At 38.1% G+C, this 19,727-nt stretch overlaps 1 protein-coding gene and 1 long non-coding RNA gene across 2 annotated transcripts in view; one reads left to right on the forward strand and one right to left on the reverse strand.

Annotated features, from left to right (window-relative positions):
- The window catches only part of LOC138843087 (uncharacterized), a 29,153-nt gene extending 12,511 nt beyond the window's left edge, over positions 1 to 16,642 (forward strand). The window contains exon 2 of the long non-coding RNA XR_011387577.1: positions 16,563 to 16,642. This is a non-coding gene — a long non-coding RNA (uncharacterized lncRNA). The remainder of the gene's footprint in view (positions 1 to 16,562) is intronic.
- Positions 1 to 19,727, reverse strand: part of ITPRID2 (ITPR interacting domain containing 2) — a 104,099-nt gene that overhangs the window by 57,066 nt on the left and 27,306 nt on the right. The gene's annotated exons all lie outside the window — the stretch shown is intronic.

The following is a 19,727-nucleotide window of genomic DNA, read 5'->3' on the forward strand; positions in this document are numbered from 1 at the left end:
CTTCTTCCCTCAGTACAGAATACTCAATAAAAATCATATTAATTGTTTCAGATTCAATGATATGGGCATTCCCGGCTCTGAGAAAGTTAAGAGTGTCAAAAATAAAACATAATAAAGAAAAGAAGGACAGAAACTTCTATATCAATAAGACAGTTGACTGATCAGCTTCCTATTCCTGAATTCCTGAATCAGAAAGCAAGGTGTATAATAGCTTATTATAGAACTAGTATTACTAAATGTTCAAGGAAACTATGTTTTAGTCAACAGAAATTCAGATTTGCCTTGGTGACCTATGTTAGTGGCTAACTACCAAACACCACTCCCTCACCTTGTTCCTTACCAGCTGAATCTTTTTTATGACACTGGATATGGTTATGTACATGTGACACTAAGAGCAATGGTAGCTATTTTGTGACCCTGAAGGAAGCTGATCTGAGAAAGCAAATCAATAGGCTGGTAAGGATCTGAGGTTGAGGAAAAAGAAATGGAAGGCACTGAGCTAAATTTGAGTTTCAGATAACAAATAACATTGGAATGTGCTATAAAAATTATGCACTTGTATCTGAAATTCAAATTTAAGTAGATGTTTTATATTTATCTCACAACTCTAAATGCTGAAGATGACAAAACCTGACTTTGGAAAAATCTTAGCTCAAGGAAGAAGTAATTGAGCTACTGAATTAACAAATACTGAGACTACCAAAACTCAATACATTTTAATATTAAATGAAATTTCCTTACTATTTACTACTTCTTTCTATGTGTTTTGTTACTTATATCTAAAAGCAGCCTAATGCAGTTTTATTGTTCCTCCCATTGAGCAAATCAATAATACATATTGTTCATCTCAAAGTATCACAATAAAAATTCTAATTAGTTTTTTCAAAGTCTCTGTGAAAGTTTTTCAACATGAACTCTGTTTTCATAATTCATAGCTTTATTACTCCATAAAAATTATTCTTGTGAAATGCATAACATTTATATCATTATCTGCACAGGTTATCTGAATTGATTGACCCCTAGCATCATTTCTAGTTCAGAAAATATAGTTATTGTAGGACAAATGAAGATGTGACAAAAAATAGATGTAGAAGTGGGACAAATATTTTATTGCTTATCAAAATATCTAACAATCAGGCCACATAATAAAAATTATCCAGTATTAAAATTAATTATATAACTTTATGCTTATTTTGACAACAGTATCTTTTCTAAAGGATTAAAGGGGCTATATTTATGGTTTCACCATTACGTAAAGCATCATGAAAAAGAACATTCAGCATGTTCTTCCTGGTGTTTCTTGAGTTATGAATAAAAATTAGAATATAGTCCTTCATATAGAGTTTTACATCTTAATATTCAAAAAGAATTAAGTAATCTCTAGCAAAAGAAAATAAGATAAATGCTGGAAAAGTTTTTTAATGATTATGCAAGCTGTACAGCCCTGGAAGCAATTAAAGTTGACATTTCCTATCCCTTTCCAAAGTCTTATCAGAGGCCCAAACCGGTTTGTGAATATAATACTCATAAAGTTCTTTCTTCAGCCCCAGGTACAACTACAGTGATTTGAAAGCAGAAGAAATTTCACACAAACTGAGTTTCCATAGTCAGTGAGGGAATGACTTATGAAGAGAGGTTGGAAATTTTTTCCCCTGGTGATACATACTTGTGTGCTTGTGTACACCTGTCTGTAAGTGAGCTAGCGGTGGGTGCTCTCCCACAGGGAGCCTGGCAGCTTCTGCTGTTTCCCACATGCCCACCATGAAGGAAGATCCAGCCTTACGATACCAAAGCAAGTGCGTTCAATTTTACTAAATGTTTACAGTGGTGGAAAGTGCCGGGGGGGGGGGGGGGGGTACCAAGAAGTTCACCATTCACGTTGCTGTCTGGCTTACCAGTGCTCCTCAGAATTATGCTCTGACCTCTAGCCACCTCCTGCATTTCTCCTCTCCATTAACAGAGTCTGTCCAGTTGCCACTATTCTCACTGAAACAGTTCTTGAACATGTCCCATGTGCATTTCCCAGATCATCGAATCCATCCAGCAAAACCAGGAAGGTTCTGCCAGGAAATTTTGCTCTTTAGGGAAGTAATTGTGTTTGTATCAGATTTGAGTAAGGAGAATCACGGCATATGCATGCAAATTCACATCTACCCACAAGTAAGGACAATAAATTAGAGAGAAAGGAAGGAGAGGAACACCATTTGATGTTTTAATTTATAGGCCTCAAGATATTGGAGATCAAAGAAATATATTTGTAAGTTAAAAAATCTTTCTATAGGATAATTCTTATTTGAAATCTTTTTAAGCTATATATTGGGATCTATTTTTTAAAAAAGTTTATTTTGTCACCTTAAAATTAATGTCATACAATAAGCTCTTCCTAAAAACCATTAATTGGATTATCTTACAAAGTTACTTCCAGTTACTTTTTTTGTTTGTTTGTTTTTTTGACAGGCAGAGTTAGACAGTGAGAGAGAGAGAGAGACAGAGAGAAAGGTCTTCCTTCCATTGGTTCAACCCTCAAATGGCCACTATGGCCGGCACGCTGCACCGATCCAAAGCCAGGAGCCAGGTGCTTCCTCCTGGTCTCCCATGCATGTGCAGGGCCCAAGCACCTGGGCCATTCTCCACTACACTCCCAGGCCACAGCAGAGAGCTGGACTGGAAGAGGAGCAACCGGGACAGATTCCGGCTCCCCGACCGGGACTAGAACCCAAGGTGCCGGTGCTGCAGGCAGAGGATTAGCCTAGTGAACCAAGGTGCTGGCCAGTTACTTCTTTATATTTATTCATACTAGGTAAAATTTTGCTTGCATATATTGCATAATGGAGAAACACGAGTAAAAGCTATTAATAGAAAAGAACACTTCTTCAGAGTTATTTCACTGAAGCCTTTCTAATGGAAATTCTTTCCCTGATTTTAATTCTCTACTGATAGCCATTGTTTTTCCAATGTATCCAGATAATAAACTAAGAAGGAGTATTTTACTTTAAACACCGTTTCTCAAACAAATAGAATTTACCAAAGCAAAGTTTCTTAATATGTTTCCAAATTCTTTTGAAAAGGAGATATAAATTAAAAAGAAATGTAGTACATAAACCTGATATAAAACAAAAGGAAGTGTATTACATAAATCTGATATAAAACAGATGGATTAGGTCATTGCTGTGTGAGTCCTAAGCTTTCCGCCCCAAGCCCGACACAATTGTGAAAGCAGTATACAACGACCAAGCCTGTCTACTACTGCATATGCAATTTTAAATCAGTTAAAACAGTCTAGCATTGCTTGATATGCCATTGATTTTTCCCCACCATTAGAAATTTAAGACAGTGGAAGAAAAACCCCTTGAAAATTTGGAACACACTGCCAGCCTGCTGACCAGAGCCCTCTTTTGTTGAGTACCAACAGTAGTGATATATTGCCTTTCTACAACATCCACTAATTCCCTTCGAAGTCCTTCTACAATGTAATCCTGTTTTACCAATTCAAGCTTATATCCCACGGACATAAGCCCTTCTTTCCATTCAAATCTATTTTCTTTTCCTTCAGTAAAAATGCTCTCCCCTACCTTCATCTCTACAATTTCCCTCTGCTAGGAATGTCATTCCTTTCTCCTCTTTTTATTTGAGCATCTCAGAAGCTACCTCTTCAGGGAATTCTTCCTGAGTTTCTTAGTCCATCAGGCATTCTAACATATATCAGTTTAGCATTTCTCTCTTCTAATTTCTTTTCACAAGTTAATTCTTTGCTTTTTATAGCCTCTATCTTGAATTCTGAAACACATTTGAATCTGCTCTACCAAGCTTTGTTCATTTCTGTACCATTTAGGTTTCCAGAAACACTAGTCAACCACCAAAGTCCAAGACAAAAGTGGAAAAATTAAAATGAGATTTTATTTGTACAAAAAGAAATACATTGATGAACCTGTTTCCATTATTATATGTAGTGCACTATCTGGGATTTCTCATGCTGGCTACTAACAGTGATGTTTCAGATATGGATCCTTATGATATTCCCTCTCTTCTTTCCCTGTGGTACATGTGATAATACAGTGGTTTCTAAATTTGTTCTTAGAAACAGAATTCTTTCTTTTTTTACAAACTCTTTCTTCAAATATGTGGAACAGATGTAAGTGGAGAAGACGCTTGTTAAGATGTGTGAAGGGAGGGATGAGGTAGCTACAGTGGAAATACCCTAGGAAAAGGAGACATCCTGGCCTTAGTTCTGCCGTCCTCTCCCTGTTTAGACTTAAACAAAGCTCTTTCCTTAGCCTTCAAAACAATTAACTTGATAATCAGAGGCCACTCAAATAAACTGAAAAGTCTGGGGGCCGGCCCTGGCCTGAAGCACCGGCATCCCATGTGGGTGCCTGTTCGAGACCCAGCTGCTCCACTTCTGATCCAGCTCTCTGCTATGGCCTGGGAAAGCAGTGAAAGATGGCACAAGTCCTTGGGCCTCTGCACCCACATGGGAGACCCGGGAGGAAGATTCTGGCTCCTGGCTTCAGATCGGCATGGCTCTGGCCATTGTGGCCAATTGCAGAGTGAACCAGCAGATGGAAGACCTCTCTCTCTCTCTCTCTCTCTCTCCTCTCTCTGTGTAGCTCTGACTTTCAAATAAATAAATAAATCTTTAAAAAAAAAAGAAAGAGGCCAGTGCTGCAGCTCACTTGGCTAATCCTCCGCCTGCGGTGCTGGCACCCTGGGTTCTAGTCCCAGTTGGGGCGCTGGATTCTGTCCCGGTTGCTCCTCTTCCAGTCCAGCTCTCTGCTGTTGCCTGGGAAGGCAAGGCAGTGGAGGATGGCCCAAGTGCTTGGGCTCTGCACCCGCATAGGAGACCAGGAGGAAGTATCTGGCTCCTGGCTTCAGATTGGCGCAGCATGCCGGCCATAGCGACCATTTTGGGGGTGAACCAATGGAAGGAAGACCTTTCTCTCTGTCTCTCTCTTTCTCTAACACTGCCTGTCAAAAAAAAATAAATAGAAAAAAAATAAAAGAAATAAAAGTCTGGCAATGCAAGAAACACTCAAACAAAGAGAAAGAGAGAATCATGCCTACACTATTTTGATGTTCTATTGTTCTATTGGATCAATATTTTCAGATATTTCCTTATAAAAATTGGCTTATACTGATTGATGAAAAATTAGTGTCTAGGGTTGATTAACAATTTATGCCATTTAAATTCTGGTTTTTGGTGTCCTTTTATCAGTAAACTCCAGGTTTGAAAATTCTTCTTGGAGTTAAGATTTCCAAAAAAGTAACCTAAGTTTGTATTCAACATTCACAATTTCTAATCTGTGTTACTTCAAGGAAGCAAGCAGTTTAACATAGTGTTCCTACATAGAAACAATCTGGTATAAATATCATTCTGATATTTGCTTTGGCTAGTGTTCACTTAACAGAATGTGTGAACAAATACACAAACCCAGTGTAGACCAAGTACCAGTAAAAAAGTTCTCCCATTCCAGTTAATAAAACATATTGGTGGAAGCAGGACATTTTGGCTTGGCTACATTTAAAAACTGTTTCTACAGGGCACTGGTTCATTTGTAAATGGAAAAAAAAAAAAAAAAAAAAAAACGGGGGGGAGGCAAAATACCAAAACAGTAAGTTCCTCTTGATTTGGGCAACCTGTTAAATAAACTGTTGCTGCTTTTAACTGCAGAGAACTTTAATGTAACTGCCAACATCTATAAATTTTTTTAGAATTCCTGGTTTTCCCATCAGATGGATTTGACTCAGCTATCAATAAAAAGGGCCTTAACTGTTAGTTAGGCTTGATCAAAACAACTAATGCTACTGCTAATCTTTTCACCAAAATTTCTCATTTAAAAATATATTATAACATACGAATCAACAGAAGGGCCATTTTCTGTAGTCTGTGCAAGAGCACTTCAAAAAGTTCATGCTTGTTGCAGTTCAGTTTTCAGATCCATATGTACTTTTTCCATAATAGACATATGCAAGGATTTCAAAAATTTTTGTACCAAAAAAACTTATCTTTTAATTCCATTTTCTACCAACCTTTTAAAGTACCTTTGAATGTGTATGTGTGTGCATGTATATATATATATAATATATATATAATTTTATTAATATTTACTGTTAATCTCATTCCTAGTGCATTAAACATTGGAAATAAATCATATACAACTTAGTGAAAATTAATTTTTTTCAAAATTATGCTCCTATTACTAAAAGTTATATAACCAATTTAAATATACTTAAATTAAGAATATTCAGCCCATGAACATTTTATTCACTTTCAATAAGTACTTATGTTTGTACAAGATCCTTTACTTGACCCAGACAGGAATTGAGTACTAAGATTTTTCATGTGATACCCTCAAATTTGCTAACTAATGAGAACCACAAGGAGGAACTGCAATATCAAGTAATTATCATCTTCATGGTGCAGACAAGTGCTTCAAAATTACCTTTTAAAAACATCAAAAAGCAAGTGAGACCAGAAACAAACTGATGGGAGAATTTTTCACTTGGAGTAGTAAGGAGAGATTCTTGGTTACATTTTCTATCCCTCTTATCTTTTTACTAAGATCAATCAGTTTTTAAACACTATCATTGGGGCCAGTGCTGTGCTGTAGTGAGTAAAGCCACTGCCTGCCCTGCCGGCATCCATATGGGCACTGGTTTGAGTCCTGGCTGCTTCACTTCTGATCCAGCTCTCTGCTATGACCTGGGAAAGCAGTAGAAGATGGCCCAAGTCCTTGGGCCCCTGCACCCATGTAGGAGATCCAGAGGAAGCTCCTGGTTCCTGGCTTTGGATCGGCCCAGCTCCAGCCATTGGAGCCATTTGGGGAGTGAACCATTGGATGGAATACCTCTCTCTTTCTCTCTCTCTCTCTCTCTCTCTCTCTCTGTGTGTGTGTGTGTGTAACTCTGACTTTCAAATAAATAAAGTCTTTTTAAAAAAAGAAAAGCTGTCAGGGATGAGAAGAGTGACTCTGGCTAGGGAAATTCTAAAGGCTAGAGAAAGTAGAGAAGCAAGTGAGAAAGGGAGCCAACATTAACAGATTTGACATACTTGGCACATGTTAACATTGTGCTTTTAAATACATGGAGCCAGAATCATTACTTTTCTATAACTTGAAAAATAGGAAGGCACTAATTTTTTAAATGATTCGTGAATCCTGTAATCTAATAATCCCATTAATGTATCATGAAATCACTCTGTTGCAGACATATATTTATTAGGTATAGGGAATTTGAGAATGAAATAAATGAGCTAAAGAAGTGAAGTTATATTTCTTTGGAGTAGCCAAAAAGAAATTAACAGCTTTGTTGGTAATAGAAGCTGACATCACCATTACATGGAAAAGTAGAGGAAATACTAAAAATTTATTCTCCATGTACCTTAGAAAACATAAGTTCTTTTTTTTTAAAAAAAGATTTTATTTATTTGACAGGTAGAGTTACAGACAGTGAGAAAGACAGAGAAAGATCTTCCTTCCGTTGGTTCACTCCCCACGTGGCTTCAACAGCCACAGCTGCGCCGATCCGAAGTCAGGAGCCAGGTGCTTCCTCCCAATCTCCCATGCAGGCACAGGGGCCCAAGCATTTGGGCCATCCTCCACTGCTTTCCCAGGCCACAGCAGAGAGCCAGACTGGAAGAGGAGCAGCCAGGACTAGACCCGGCACCCATATGGGATGCCAGCGCTGCCGGCGGAGGATTAACCTAGTGCACCATGGCGCTGGCTCCATAAAAACATAAGTTCTAATTATCACTAGCCAAAAGCAAAACACATTAATGTAAGGATTGCTCAGATTTGAAATTGTGATTTATTGGAACAGGAGTTGTGGCATGTTGTTGCACAGTGGGCTAAGTTGCCATTTGGGATGCCAGCATCCCATATTGAGTATAGGTTTAAGTCCTAGCCACTCCATTTCCCATCCAACTTCCTACTAATACATTATGGGAGGCAGCAGCTGATGGTACAATGCTTGGGCCTCTGCAACCCACTTAGAGACCTGGATGGAATTCCACACTCCTGGATTTGGCCTGGCCTAGTTCTGCCTACTGCAGGCATTTGAGGAGTGAATTTGTGGATGGGAGAAAATATTTATTTATCTCTCTGTCTCTCTCTCTCTGACTTCCAAGTAGATGAAAACAAACTAACATTTAAATCATTGTATTTTTTTAAGGGAAAAGGTTTATTAGGGAAAACCCAGCAGACTGGAGGGAAGGGGCAAAGAGGGCAAAAGAGAGAAGGAGATTATAAGAGAGAGAGAGACAGAGAGGAGAGGATCTAGTGAGGAGAGAAGAAAGAGAGCAGAGAGAAGAGAGACTAGAGGGGGAGAGGAGAGGAGAGCAGAGAGCGCAGAGAAGAGAGAGCAAGAGAGCCACATGTTCAGGAACAGGTCCTTTTAAAACTTTTCCAGAGATCGGGCAGGGAAGCAGGAGTAGCAAATCCCATTAGGATGGGGGTGGAGCTTGACAAAGGTGGTTGGGCCATGTGGCCATCTGGCTTCCAGCAATGGTGGCGGGGGCTAGAGCCTAGGATGGTGTTAGGGTGTAGATCACACCATAGATAAAAATGCACCATTTTCCTAACATTCCTCCCTTTTGTTTTTTATAAAGCAGGAGTTGTATGGAATTACTTTAGTCCAAAAGTCCAGGAGGGGTAGAGGGATGATGAAATCATTATATGTTAAAAAAAAGTTGTGATTTATCTGTTATCTATCATAAAGAATTCAGATTATAAGGATCAGTAGCTCACAGATTAAAAATTTCTGTTCTAAAAGCAACCAAGTTTGTATTAAGATGGCTGAGTATGGAGGGAGCTTGCAGCTCAATTCTAGGAGAAGATAGTTTTAAAAAAGTAGAAAGAGTGCTGTCTCAGGGAAGAGTTAGGGAGAAAGCAGCTGAGGAAACTCTACACAAATTGAAGGAACACAATGGACCTACGTGGAGGACAAGGATGCACACAATTTAGGACTCCAGCAGCCAAGAGCCTCCACACCAGCATTGAAGAGTGAGGTGAGACCAGAGTGCAGCAGCTTAGTCCACTGGTGAAAAAGCTGCAGGGAGAACCTACATGGAATCCAGCTTGGAGCCCCATGGGAGATAGTGTACCTGCCAAACTAGAAAAGCAAAAACAAAAGGAGGGTACATTTTCTCTCTCCCTGATGATCCTAAAAAGATGTCCTGTAACAAGCTGACAGAGAGCAGGCACCATTTTGGACATACGTAACAGGTGTGTCAGCTCATGTCCGCGCCAAGCAACTAGCCAAGCAGAGAATCCTGAGTTTGGCAGGGAGAATAGACAGGGGCTAGGTTCTCAGGACTGTGGGAGGCTTTTGTGCTAGGACTGTGAAAACACTGAGGCTGTGTGGGAGGACTAAAGGTGTGGCTGGGACTTTGGGAAGTCACTATGGGAGGCTACACACGATCAGGGCAAGAGACATTGCTCGGGAATCTGGGCTTACACTGAGGACTGCACAGAATATTTGTGTGGTCCTTGTGGCAGAGTGGACCAATAATATACACACTGTGGCTAGTGCACAGGCACTGGTCTCCTTTGAGGAGAGGAGCTCAGTTGAGTCTATGCCAACAGACAAGAACATACTCCCCCTCTGAATTAAAAAAAAAAAAAAAAAAAAAAAGAGAGAGAGATCTACCCTACCAAACCTGGGTGTGTCAGCTCAGACACGCCTTCCATGCTGGAGAAAGGAACAGAGCTCCCTGGCCACACCCACCACACACCTCTAAGTATGCACTGAAAGCAGATACTCCACTAATTACAGTAGCATAATACCAACATAAAACCCACCACAGCGAAAAAACAAACCAGAGTACCTCCACAAATGCTGAGTAACAAATGCACCAATTCAAGAAACAAGAATAAGGAAGACAACATGAGACTTCCAAAAGAACACAACATTTCAGTACTGGATTGTGAAGATGATGAGATGGAAGAAATGCCAGAAATTGAATTCAAAACATTGTCCATAGGATTACTTAGAAGTAATCAGAATCAAATGAATGAGCTAATGAAATCCATACATGATATGAAAGGAAATTTCTCCCATGAAATTGAGATCTTAAAGAGAAAGCAAAATTAAATCTTGGAAATGAAGAAATCAATAGAAAAAATTAAAAAATGCAGTGGAAAGCCTTAACAGCAGAATCAGTGAAGCAGAAGAAAGAATATTTGACTAGATGACAAAGCACAGGAAAATATACAGTCAGACCAAACACAAGAAGAAGAAATTAGAATACTAAAAAACACTATAGGGAATCTACAGGATACTTTCAAATGAGATACTTTCAAATGATACAGGTTCTAGGAGTTCCTGAAAGTGTGGAAAGATAGAAAGGATTAGAGGCCTTTTTAATGAAAAAAATAACAGAAACATTCCCCAATTTGGAGAAAGAAAGGGACATCCAAGTACAGGAAGCGCACAGGATTCACAGTGGACTTCTTATCAGAAACCCTATAAGCTAGAGGAGAATGGCAAGATATATTCCAAGCATTAAGAGAAAAAAACTGTCAACCCAGAATATCATGCCCTGGAAAACTCACATTTATGAATGAAGGTGAAATAAAGAACTTCCATGACAAACAGAAACTGAAAGAATTTGTCATGACCCATCCAGCCCAGCAGAAGATGCTTAAGGATGTACTGCACACAGAAACACTAAAACATGATAATCACTACCAAAGAAGGCAAAGGAAAGAAATCCACCAGTAAAACTACAAAGGAAGGCTGGCACCGCAGCTCACTAGGCTAATCCTCCGCCTGCATTGCCGGGTTTTAGTTCTGGTTGAGGTGCCAGATTTTGTCCTGATTGCTCCTCTTCCAGTCCAGCTCTCTGCTGTGGCCCGGGAAGGCAGTGGAGGATGGCCCAAGTGCTTGGGCCCTGCACCCACATGGGAGACCAGGAGGAAGCACTTGGCTCCTGGCTTCAGATCAGTGCAGCACACCAGCCGTAGCGGCAATTTGGGGGGTGAACCAATGGACCAATGGAAGGAAGACCTTTCTCTCTGTCTGTCTCTCTCACTGTCTAACTCTGCCTGTCAAAAAAAAAAAAAAACCTACAAAGAGTAAAAAATAGGAATATTTATGGAAAAATGGCAGGGCAAAGTTGTTATTTATAGCTACCTTGAATGTAAATGGCCTTAACTCTCCAGTTAAAAGATACAGACTGGCTGAATGGATTAAAAAACAAAACCCAGACATTTGCCACCTACAAAAAACACATCTCCCGAATAAAGATACATGCACACTAAAAGTGAAAGGATGGAAAAAAATACTGCATGCTAACAGAAACCAAAAAAGAGATGGTGTAGCTATCCTAATATAAGACAAAATAGACTTTAACACAAAAATTGTTAAAGGAGACAAAGAAAGACTTTACGTAATGACTAAGGGATCAATTCAACAGTAAGATATAACTATTATAAACATATATGCACCTAATTACAGGGCACCTGGCTATTTAAGAGAAATCTTAAAGGATCTAAAGGGAGACATAGACTCAAATACAATAGTAATGGGGGATTTCAATATCCCACTTCAGCAATGGACAGATCAACCAGACATTAAATTAGCAAGGAGGCCGGCGCCGCAGCTCACTAGGCTAATCCTCCGCCTAGCGGCGCTGGCACACCGGGTTCTAGTCCCGGTCGGGGCGCCGGATTCTGTCCCGGTTGCCCCTCTTCCAGGCCAGCCCTCTGCTGTGGCCAGGGAGTGCAGTGGAGGATGGCCCAGGTGCTTGGGCCCTGCACCCCATGGGAGACCAGGAAAAGCACCTGGCTCCTGGCTCCTGCCATCGGATCAGCGCGGTGTGCCGGCCGCAGCGCGCCGGCCGCGGCGGCCATTGGAGGGTGAACCAACGGCAAAAGGAAGACCTTTCTCTCTGTCCCTCTCTCTCACTGTCCACTCTGCCTGTCAAAAAAATAAAAATAAAAAAAAAATAAAAATAAAAAAAATAAATTAGCAAGGAGTCAGCAGAGCTAATCAACACTACAGAACAAATGGGGTCTAACAAATATCTATAGAACTTTATAACCTGCAATTGTGGAATACACATTCTTCTCAGCAGTGCATGGAACCTTCTCTAGGACTGACCACAGACTAGGTCATAAAGCAAGACTCAGTAAATTCAAAAAAATTGAAACCATAGCATTCATCTTCTTGGACCACAATGCAATGAAGATGGAAATCAGCAACTCAGGAATCTCTAGAACATATACAAAGTATGGAGACCAAACAACATGCTCCTGAATGAACAGTGGGTCAAAGAAGAAATCAAAAAAGAAGTAAAAAAATTTCTGGAAACAAATGAAGATGACAATACAACATGTCAAAACTTATGGGATACAGCAAAAGCAGTGTTAAGAGGAAAGTTTATATCAATAGGTGCCCACATCAAGAAATTGGAAAGGCACCAAATAAATTAACTATCAATGTATCTCAAGGATGTAGAAAAACAATAGCAAATCAAACCCAAAACTAGTTGGAGAAAAGAAATAATTAAAATTAGAGAATAAATCAACAAAATTGAAACAAAAAAAGTACGAAAGATCAGCAAAATGAAGAGCTGGTTTTTTGAAAAAATAAACAAAATTGATACACCATTGACTCAACTCACCCAAAAAAGGAGAGAGAAGACGCAAATCAACAAAATTAGAGATGAAAAAGAAAATGTAACAACAGACACCACAAAAATGAAAAAATCATCAGAAATTACTGCAATCAGCTGCTTACCAAAAAACTGGGCAACCTAGAAGAAATGGATACATTCCTGGACACATACAACCTACCTAAATTGAGCCATGAAGACATAGAAAACCTTAGCAGATCCATTACCTGCAGAAATTGAATAAGTAATAAAGACTCTCCCAACACAGAAAAGTGCAGGACCAGATTGCTTCACTGCTGAATTCTATCAGACATTTAAAGAAAAATGAACTCCACTTCTTCTCAAGTTATTCAAAACAATTGAAAGGGAGGGAATCCTCCCAAACTCCTTCTATGAAGCCTGCATCACCTTAATTCCTAAACTTGGAAAAGATGCAGCAAAGAAAAAGAACTACAAACCAGTTTCTCTGATGAACATAGACACAAAAATCCTCAACAAAATTCTGGCCAATCAAATCCAATAGTACATTAGAAAGATCATTCACCCAGACCAAGTGGGATTTATCCCTGGTATGCAAGGATGGTTCAACATTTGCAAATCAAGCATTGTGATACAACACATTAACAAACTGAACAAAAACCATATGATTATCTCAATAGATGCAGACAAGGTATTTGATAAATACAACACCCTTTCATGATAAAAACTCTAAGCAAATTGGGTATAGAAGGAACATTCCTTAACACTGTCAATGCAATTTATGACAAACCCATGGCCAGTGTCCTATTGAATAAAGAAAAGATGGAAGCATTCCCACTGAGATATGGAACCAGACAAAGATGTCCATTCCCACCACTGTTACTTAATATAGTCTGGAAGTTTTAGCCAGAGCCATTAGGCAAGAAAAAAATTAAAAGGGATTCAAATTGGGAAAAGGAAGTCAAACTATCTTTATGTGCAGATGACATGATTTATATATATTGGAACTCATAGAATAGTGTGGTAAAGTAGAAGGATATAAAATCAATACACAAAAGTCAAGAGCTTTTGTGTACACAGACAATGCCATGGCTGAGAAAGAATTTCTAAGATCAATCTTGTTCACAATAACCACAAAAAATCAAATACTTTGGAATAAATTTAACCAAGGATGTCAAAGATCTATACAATGAGAATTACAAAACACTAAAGAGAGAAATAGAAGAACATAGCAAAAAAAAAAAAAAAAAAAAGGAAAAATCTGCCATGTTCATGGATTGGAAGAGTCAATATCATCAAAATATCCATCTTCCAAAAGCAATTTACAGATTCAATGTGATGCCAATCAAAATACCAAAGACATTCTTCTCAGTTAAAAAAAATGATGCTGAAATTCACATGGAAACACAGAAGACCTCGAATATCTAAAGCAATCTTATACAACAAAAACAAAGCTGGAGTCATCACAATTCCAGATTTCAAGAGAAATACTACAAGGCAGTTAAAACAGCCTGGTACCGGTACAAAAACTGATGGCTATTCCAAGGGAACAGAATAGAAACACCAGAAATAAATCCAAGCATCTACAACCAATTCATATTTGACCAAGGAGCTAAAACCAATTCCTGAATCAAGGACAGTCTCTTCAACAAATAGTACTAGGAAACTGGATTTCCACATGCAGAAATATGAAGCAGGACCCTTACCTTACACCTTATACCAAAATCCATTCAAAATGGATTAAAGACCTAAATCTACAACCTGATACCAGAGAACATTGGGGAACCCATTGGCATAGGCAAAGATTTCTTAGAAAAGACCCTGGAGGTACAATCAAAGCCAAAATTAACAAATGGTATTACATCAAACTGAGAAACTTCTGTACTACAAAAGAAACACTCAGGAAAGGGAAGAGTCAATGAATAGAATGGGAGAAATTATTTGCAAACAATGCAACTGATAAAGGATTAATAATCAGAATACATAAAGAGAGCAAAAAACTCCACAGCAACAAAACAAACAACCAAGTTAAGAGATGGGCCAAGGACTTAAACAGATGTTTTTCAAAAGAGGAAATACAAATGGCCAGCAGGCACATGAAAAAATGTTCAGGATCACTAGCCTCACTAGCCATCAGGGAAATGCAAATCAAAACCACAACAGGGTTCCACCTTATACCAGTTAGAATGGCTTTCATATAGAAATCAACAAACCGCAAATGCTGGCTAGGATGTGAGGAAAAAGGTTCCCCACTCCATTGTTGGTGGGAAGGTAAACTGGTAAAACCAAAATGGAAATCAGTTTGGAGATACCTCAGAAATCTGAATATAGACCTACCATATGACCCAGCCAAAACCATTTCTGAAAATTTACCCACAGGAAGTGAAACCAGCAAATAAAAGAGTTATCTATACCCCTATACTTATTGCAGCTCAATTCACAATAACTAAGACATGGAATCAACCAAAATGCCTGTCAACTGAAGACTGGATACATAAATTATGGGATATGTTCTCTATGGAATACTACACAGTGGTAAAAAAAAAATGAAATCTAATCATTTGCAATAAAGTGGATGAATCTGGAAAATACCTCATACTTAGTGAAATAAGCCAGTCCCAAAGGGACAAATACCATTCTCCCTTATCTGTGATAATTAATAGAGCACCTAAAAGGTAATCTGTAGAAATGAAATTGACACTTTGAGAAGCAATGACTTGAGCGGCTCTTGTCTTGACTGTTGAGGAACAATTGTTTTTTGTTTTGTTTTTGTTTTCTGAATGGATAATGGGATTTGGAATGGGAGAGGGTGGAGGAAGTGGGGTGGGAGGGCAAGTATGGTTAGAAGAATCACTATATTCCTAAAGTTGTACTTATTAAATTTGTACTCATTAAATAAAATGTTTCTTTGGGGAAAATATCATCAACAACAACAAAAAAAATAAAAGCAACCAAAAAGAAAAAAAAAAACTCTTCACAGTTTGTAAGAAATGTTTTGTACATTTTCAAGTCTCAAAAGAATATTTGAAGATTTACTTATTTATCTGAAAGGCAGATTTACAGAGAGAAAGAAAGAGACAGAGACAGAGAGAGTTCCATCTGCTGGTTCATGCCACAGATCGCAACAACAGCTAGGCTGGGCCAGGCCAAATCAGGAACCAGGAGTTTCTTCTGGGTCCCCCATGTAAGTGGCAGGGGCCCAAACACTTGTTCCATATCCCATTGCTTTCCCAGGCATATTAGTGGGGAGCTGTATGGAAGTGGTGCAGCTGGGGCTTGAACTGGCAGCCATATGGGATCCCAGTGCTGCAGGCCATGGCTTTAACTTGCTGAGCCACATGCCAGCCCCTCAGAAGAATCTTAATTGAAAAAAATTATATAAGCCACAGTAAGTGCTCACAGGAATGCCGTCATACTTTAGATAGTGACTTGACTGAAAGATATTATATAAGCTAAGGAAACTTTTCTAGTTTCCCAGGTGAATGTTGCATAATTTGCTTTTTAAAATGCTTCTAAGGGAGGCCAAGTTGTTTTAAAAGATAAGAGAACTACTAATAATTTCAGTATTATCATTTGAATTAGGATCAAACACTAGGCAAGTTAATGCTAATCAGATGTTTTTCTGATCTATATAAATGACTCAACCTTCCCAAGTCTGGTTACTGGGTAAAAAAATTTGTACCGAATTGCTTAATTATCAGGTTTTTTTTTTTTTTCCTCCAAGTTAGGAATGTCTTCTCTTGATTCTCAAGTCTATAAGTATTTGATACATACTTCTATTTTACTAAATATCATATTACATCATGGTTATTTTATGTTTTTAAGGGTTGACAGAGAGGTTTCACTCTATCTTTTTTAAGAAAAAAAGATTATTATTTATTTGAAAGGCAGAGTGGCAGAGAGGGCGAGACAGAGAGAAAAGAGATCTTCCATCCTCTGGTTCACTCCACAAATGTGTTCATTGTCTTTCCAGATACATTGTCAGGAAGCTGGACCAGAAACAGAGCAGCTGGGACTTACACTGGTGCTCATACGGAATGCCAGCATCTCAGGTAGTTCCCTCATTGTGCCACAATACCAGCCCTGTTATTTTATGTTTTTAATCCATATAAATTTTTTTCCTGGTCACAGCTATGTCTTCCTAGTGCTTACCAAGCACCTGACTCTTACTACATACTTCATCGGTAAAAGATTATTACATCCCAGGAGTTTTAACAGTCTCAGATTTTAATATTGTTAAAATATGTAGTTTTTCAACATACTGGGATCATGCAGATAACTTTACCACAAACTATACAAGAAGGCATTAAATGAAGTACTTTTACCATGTATGAAGTTATCTTTAAGAGTTAAAACATATTATGCTGAAATTTGTTAAGGTGCCCTACTAGGCTTATATTTTTATTACTTCTTAATAACCCTTTTAATAGTAAACTTGTACTGACTATTGAATCCCACTGATAAGAAATCTATTTTAAATAATGGAGTTTATGTCTACTGACAAAGAAATTATGGTCTATCTACACTATGGAGCAGTGCATATATACTCAGCTGTAAAAAAAAAAAAATGAAATCCTATCTTTTACAACAAAATAGATGCAACTAAGCCATTATACTTAGTTAAATAAGCCAGTCCCCAAAAGACTGATAGTTTTCCTTGGTCCAAGGTAACTAATAGAGTACATGAAATGTAATGTATTGGAGTGAAATGGACATTTTAGATTTGATGATGTTTATAGCCATTGTCTTTTCTGTTGAGGAACAGTGTCTTTTTATTTTTCTTCATACCATTTGTTGATCTCTTTTTCTTAGTATAAGGTTAACTTTATGATCATGAAGTAAACTGAAAGTAGATCTTTGTAAAAATTTAGGAATGGGAGAGGGAGGAAAAAGAAGGGTTGGATCATGCATGGGAGGGAGGGTAGGGTTGGAAGTCTCACTGCGTTCCTAATTATGTATATACAACATACACGAAACTTATATAACTTAAATAAAATTTTTAAAAAAGGAATGGAGTTTAAAGTGCTTCTTATACCAACACTTCTCTGTAGCCCATCTCTAGGATACTAGTCTACTACCATGGGAACTGTTAGAATAAAGCACTAAAAATATATTTTTCACACAATAAGTACTAAAGATGCTTTACCATTAGAAACAAAGAAATTTAAACATGCAATTTTAACATACATAAGTTTCCTTAAGAAAGAATACCTGGAAGTGGGAAGTAAGAGATATTTTTTTCAATTGTTAAGAGGTTATTTTCCTTGGAAAGTATATACCACCTATAGACAGATCTGATCACCTTAGGTCTGAGGCATATATTGTATTTAAAAGGACTTTAACCCATGATTCAATACCAGTAAGCACCAGCCTATATATCCAATAAGCATACTGATTGTTGCAGGTAGTGTTGCCTCTACTGCTTGATTTGTAGTTCCACAGCTGGTAGAACAGAACCACACTGACTTTGTCCTTTTAAAATCAGGCCTCATCCCTACTCCACATTCCATATTCTAGCAGAGCTGGCCTATTGCAAGCACCAGAATTCTGTGCCCTTTCACGGCCTTTGCACCTTGGTGTGTTCAGCATCCTCTCCACTCATTTCCCTGCTGTTTCCCCTCTGTTTAGAGTGCTTTCTACCCAACCGCAGCTAGTGACCTAATTTCTACTCACACTTCAAGATATGGTTTAGCTGTAAATTTCTGTAGAAGTCATCTCTATCCCTTCAAGGCAAGATTACATTCCACAATACCATTGTAACTTGAACACTTATGCAGAATTGTTCATCCGTGTCTTGCTTTTTTCTGTATTATAGTGTTGTCCTTGAAGGTAGGTCCTATGTCCTATCTATTCTTTCATTTTCAGCAATACATAGCAATAAGGCAGTGTGGAGAAAGAGTAAAGGTTTTAGAGTTGCACAGGTTTATAGCACTTAGCAGCAGTGTTACTTTTAGCAAGTCCCAATCTCTCTATGGCATAGATTTGTTATCTTTTCAAACAGGTATAATACTGCTCACTGTACAGGTTTGTGAACAAGTACTCAAATATGTACTTGGTGCCTTTTCAAGCACCGTACATGCATTATCTCATTTACTAGTTAGTAAATGAGATATATTGTATTATTGTCTATATTTTGTAGTTAAGGAAACTGAAACACAGGAAAAATAAAGTAACTTGCTTAAGGATATACAGCGAATAAGGGCATAACCAGGATTTGGACCTGGGCAGTCATTTGTAAGATCTATACCATATTTTACTTTGTTTCAAGTAGTTCGATTGAGTCACCAATTCTATTTGATGACATTAAGTATCATTATCTATTTTCAGCTTCCATAAAGTCTCACATGCAGTAATTCTGAGAATAGATTTCAAATAAATTTGATAGATTTTTAAAGGATCATAGTAAGTCTTTATTCTATAAGTCTTTTCTCTTAGGCCTTAATGCACAAGCACATTAAAGTCTTCCTTTATGTCTAGTCTGAGCCTGACACCAAATGCTCTCATTCTAGATGTTTCTATCTTGTGCTTTGTAGGAGTGGGAAAACTTTTCTGCTAAGGGCCATTTGGATATTTATAACATCATTTGCAGGCCATACAGAATTATCAGCTTAAAAATTAGCCTGCTATAGATTCATTGAATTTTGAGTCCTGCCTAAAGTTGCCTAGGCAGGTCAGAACAAATAATTTTGTGGTCAGATGTTCCCCACCTTTGTTATTTTCTAGGAGACCCTGGGCTCACTCAAAAAAGGAACCCAGATCCTTTTGCTTTCTGCCATTCATAGGAGGTTACTTCAAAAAGTTCATGGAAAAGGAGTATAAAGGATGTTTCTTTTGGTACAAAAATTTTGAAATCGATGTTCATGAGAGGTCTTCAAAATTTCATGAAAAATGTATATTGTGGGGGAAAAAGTGCATGGATAACATTTTTTGCACCAAAATAAACTTATCTTTTAAGTTCTCCATTAACCTTTTGAAGTATGCTTGTATTCCCTTCCTCAATATATTTGCTCTAAAAGTCCTTTTCCATAGTTGTATTCTTAATTTCTGTTTGACTGCAAAATAAGATAATCTTTAAACACACCTGTTGACAGATTAAATAAGAAATAAGCTATACTAAGTATCAAAAGTTCTCTAGATT

The sequence above is a fragment of the Oryctolagus cuniculus genome, chromosome 3 (genome assembly GCF_964237555.1).
Source record: "Oryctolagus cuniculus chromosome 3, mOryCun1.1, whole genome shotgun sequence".
NCBI lineage: Eukaryota > Metazoa > Chordata > Mammalia > Lagomorpha > Leporidae > Oryctolagus > Oryctolagus cuniculus.